Below are 5,377 nucleotides of genomic sequence, written 5' to 3' on the forward strand. Positions count from 1 at the left end.
ATAACCAATAAAACATCCCAAACATTTTGCTGGGTGGCCCACAATGTGTCAGACGTGGTGCTAAACTTCCCCCTACATTAGCAGATCTAATCTTCACAGCCACCCTATGAGGCGGGTTCTACTATCATTCCCAGTTCAAAGGTAAAGAAGCTAAGGCAAGCGGGGAAGAGGGTGACTTGAGCCAAATCCACAGCGGAGTAGGCAGGGGACGGGGGAAAAATCTGGACAGGGCCCGCGCCGGAACCACCGAGCCGAACCCATCGTCCCTCGAAGACCGCGCGGGTTCAGGCTCCGCCGCCCCCCATGCTCTGGAGAGTGAGCGGCTCACCTGCGCCCCGCGCCACTCAGCGGCCGCAGCCCGCGGGCCCAGCACTGGCGGCACAACTTGCCCTCAGCTGGCGCAGACCCCTCAGCGAGCCCGCGGACCCCACAGCCGGAACACGCGCGACTTCCGTTCCCTTGGGACTTCCGTCCGGAATGACCCAACGGAAGTGCCTTCTCTATACGGTCCGGGTGGATCCAGGTTCCGGGTGGATCCAGGTTCCGGGTCCTTTGAAGAACGTCCAGCTCCTAGCGGACAGGTGGCAACTGAGCGTTTGCAGTGTGGTGAGTTAAGTGTGCTCTTCGTGTAAAATACACAATGGATGTCGAAGAAAAATTGACAGATAGCGAATTAATAATTTATATTGATTGGGTGTTGAAGTAATATTTGTGATTACGTTGGATTAGAGAAATATATAATTTAAAATAATTTCACCTGCTTTTTTTTTACTTTTTTAATGTAGGTGCTGGGAAATTTTAAATTTCATACGTGGCTCACATTCCGTTTCTATTGGACACCAATAATCTGTAGGTTAAAGACTTATCCATTCACTTCTCCAACCTGAACCCCTTCCACTTGAGGTTACAATCCTATACTTAAGCTGCCTACCTGGCACCTCTGCTTGGATGTCTAATCACTATCTCTATCTTAATACAGAACTCTTCGTCTGCACACATATGGTCACCCAAAATCTGTTCCTGCCCAGTCTGGCCCATCTCAGTAAAAGGCCAGTTGCACTAGGAGAAACGGAAGAGTCATTTTTGTTTTCTTTCCCTCAGTCTCCACACTCAATCTGTCAGCAAGTCCTGTCAGTTCTAACCTCAAAATGTCTCAAATCTGTCCACTTCCCACTCTTCCCATCTTTCTGTGCTATAACTGTAGCCCAGGTGATCACTTCATCAAAAATGACTGCATTACCCTCTAACTGATCTCCTATAGGCTATTTCCTACACAGAGACTAAGAGAATGTATTAGTTTGCTTATTTTATTACATTAACACCAACTTCCTGTCTCCGGAACTATTTATTTTTCACCATGGCAATTCCCTCTTTACTCTCAGTCTTGGCCTCTTAGAATCACAGGACAGGGGAATTCTAGAGCTGAAAGGAAGCCACTTTCAAGGCTGCCAATGTGGGAGTGTCAAAGTGAACCCAGGTCTCTCAGCCTTTTAGAACTGGCTTTCAAATCTGGACCTTCCTCTAGTAGCCCCAATGGAAGGTTTCCCCTTCCCCTTTGATAGCCAGTCAGGAAGCAGCAGGTCAGTTCTGATTACTTATGAGACCAAACTGGGAGCATGAGGGGTATGCTCTGATGCCTGTCATGCTGCCCCCACCTGCACACATGAACTCAACCACCATTTCCAATATACCCTGCCCCACACACATGCCAGTCCATATGGAAGCCACAGACCACTTCACACTACCACCCCTCCTACACGCACTACCTTCCAAACACTTCATTTGCCGTGTTGTGCAGTCTTGGACAGTTTTGTGTCTTAGACATTGAAGGTGATTTTAGCCTCAGCTACATGAATTGTTTTCATCCAATAGAACAAGAATAAGCATAATGCAGACAGAGGATATAAATGTGCTTGTGCTATTTGCTTGTCTTTGAACTCCAGCGACATGCCTTGAAAAGCACATTCTCTGGAAGCTGAAGCCCCAATTTCATACTGTGCTCCAGAAGGAACAGAGTAGAACTGAGCCCAATTCACAGCCTGGAGCAAAGCTACCCAGCCAAGCCCAGTTTCAAATCTTCAAACTGCAATCAACATGCAGCCCAAAGGGCATGGAAATAAATGCTTATTGCCTTGACCACTGAGATTGGAGTTGTTTTTTTCCCACAGCATTATTGCTGCAATAGTTGATTCTTAGCATGCCCCCTCTGATGGACATCAGCTTCAGTGTCTCTCCTGAGAGAAATGTCCCTTAACCCTTTAGAGCAGGTCAGGTCAACTCTGGGCCCCTCTGCTTTTATGTCTGTCCAATTTGAATCACACACTTGGTTGTGGGAGCTTCCACTAATTTTCTTTCCCCTCTGCATGGTGACTTGTCAATATCACTCTTAGCAAATCAGTCCCTTGTCCCAGAGAGTAGCACAAAGTGTGTCCTACACATTTTCTAGATGCACAATGAATTTGTTACCAGGCAAAGAATCTAAAAACTGTCACTGGGTCAGTACCTTTCTCACCAGTTCTGGGTCCAGCCACCTGCCACCACAAATGTTGGTGACGCCAACAGTGTAGAAAGAGAGGGAGAGCTATCAGAGTGAAGGAAGAGGGAGAAGGTCCAGTCACTGACCAATGGGGCAAAATACAGCTGCAGCTAAAGGAACTGGCAGGATGCAGCAGAGGTCTCCCCCTCCTGAGTTTGCTTTACACCCCATCCGGCAGGGCAGCAATCATCCACAGCAGCTCGGAGGATACAAAAGTCTCCCAGCAATGCCTGCTGTTAAAGGCTCCCAATATGACCATTCCCCCTTCCCAGCAGCCCCCTCATTCAGGATGGCAGGGGCCGAGTGTAGACCAAGGCACTGCTCAGACATAGTCTCCTTGGTATAGGCAGTTTTTGGATGTCAGGAGGCAGAGTTTGGCCCCTGATCCTGGTAGAAAGATTGGTGCAGTGTATGTCCAGCCCGAGAGGCTGTGCCAACCACCCCAAGGTTGGCCCAGGGTGCAGGGCTTAACTGTACCAGGCCACTCCAACTAATAGCCAGATTGAGGGGCAGGTGGATGGGTAATCAAGAGTGGAGTATCTTACTTACCTGCATTTCCTGGGTTTCTAGAATAGCTCTGGCTGAATAGTATGTGACTTCTTGTGGGTCTCAGTATCCTCATCTGGAGGTTTGATTAGAACTGCTTAGATCAATACAATAACCACACACCACATGTGGCTACTGAGCACTTGACATGTAGCTAGTATGAATAAGGAACTGAATTTTATCTAATTTTATTGCCATTTAATTTTAATATAAAAACCAATGATCAATTCAATTATTGGAAAACTAGTAAATTTGGAAGAACTTGGGTACGTGAATCATTGTTAAACTTCAAAAAAATGTTCATTACATACCTTATTTTAAATAATTTTTATTGACGTAACGTTGCATTATAACACTATATAGGTTTTATGTGTATCATTATAAACCAACACATATACTACTGTAAGTTCACCATTAAACTAATCCACTCTTCCAACTATTTCTTTTATGAAATCGAAAAACAAATCAAGAATTTCCAATAAAAACTTGGCACCTGAATAGAAGTGTGCTGTAGGTGTAAAATATACACCAGATTTCAAAAATTCCATATGAAAAAAGGAATGTAAAACATTGATGTTTATATTGTGTACTAAAGTGATATTATTTGGGCCTGGTGGGCTAAATAAAATTCTCATTGAAATTATTTTCATCCCTTTTTACTTTTTTTAATGTGGCACACATTGTATTTCTAATGTGCTGGGCCAGAAATTCTGTAAGATGGACAAGGCTCTGAAGTCAGAAAGATCTGGTTGGAATCCACACCCAGATTTTTCATAGCTGTATGACTTTGGGTAAGTCATCCCACCCCTCTGAACCCCAGTGTGGAGACCTGTGAAATGGAGATCATCATGCCCACTGCATAGGCGTGTGGTGACGCTGAGAGAAGGAAATGCATGCACAGGGCCTGGCAGGTAGCAAGACTAAGTGTGACCTCACTACTGTGGTCACTGTGGCTTTCTGGGCAATGTAAGCAAGTAGGTAGTTTTAAACACGGCAAACTCACGTCCAGCTGGCATGTTCCAACTTCCAAAGCATGTTCCACGAAGCATATTCCAAGTGTCCTCCCTCCTACAGGAAAGGGGCCCAAAGCTCTCTATGATGATTTTAAAATAGGTCCACAAATTCCTTGACATTCCTTTCTTCAAGAGGTGGAGCCTAGCCACCCCAGAGTGTGAGCTGGGCTTAGTGACTCACTTCTAAAGAGTGAAATAAACCGTTGTGATGGTATGTGACATCCAGACTGGACCCTAAGACACCCTAGAGATTGCTCTTGGCTCTCCCTTCTGTGTCCCTTGCTCTGGGAGAAGCCAGAAGCCAGCTATCTTGTTGTCCTTACTCAAGCAGCCCTACAGGTGAGACCCAGGTGATGAGGATCTGAGACTTCCTGCCAGCAGTCATGTGAGTTAGGAATACTGGAAATGGATCCTCTAGCCCCACGCAAGTCCTCAAATGAAAGCAATCACAGCCAACATCTTGACTGCAGTCTCATGAAAGATCCTCATGAAAGATAAGAACCACCCAGGTTATACCCTTTCTGACTACTGAGCCACCAAACCTAAAAGATAATAAACACTCATTTTTTTCAACAGTCAAATTCTGGGGTCGTTTGTCATAGAACACTAGATAACCAATATGCTCACTGCCATTGCAGGGCCTGCTCTTTTCCAGGGCCAGGGGCCCAAGTCCTGGGTCTGGCTCATCCTAGGACTATAGGGGCTGCCATAGGATCCACAGGCCAAGGCACAAACCACAGACACTAGACCAGGCTGCCTATGTGCTCACAGGCTGTTTATTTATCCAAGAGTAAGGAGGAGAAAGGGTGAAGAGAAAACCAGATGCCCCAAAGTGATGGAGCTGAGGGAAGAAAGGAACAGAAATGATCCTCCTCTTTCTCTTGTCTTGAACCCCAGGGAACTCCAACTTTAGATGGGGCCTCTGAGGGTGGCTTAGGGGCCTCTAGGAGGCCCGGCAGTTGTTGGCTGGGGTTAGCGTCCCCACAGGGACAGGCCCCAGGCTCGGAATGGCTTCTGTGTACACAAAATATCTCTCTGCAAAAGGCACTGATGGGGAGAGAGAGGCAGAGGGAGGCTACCCCATCAAAGGCAGGATCCGCTGTGACCTGGGTCTGGGTCCCAGTCCCTAAGACTATCCCAGCCTCCCTCAGGGGCTAGGTCTCTGTACCCTTGTTCCTTTCCTCTCCCGTCCCTCAGCCCAGAGGGCAGCAGTCAGTCCGCGGAGGGCCAGGCAGGCCACATGCTGCATGCTCCTCTTCAGGGCCGGAACAACTGGTGGCCT

The sequence above is a fragment of the Talpa europaea genome (assembly GCF_964194135.1).
Source record: "Talpa europaea genome assembly, chromosome: 11".
Lineage (NCBI taxonomy): Eukaryota > Metazoa > Chordata > Mammalia > Eulipotyphla > Talpidae > Talpa > Talpa europaea.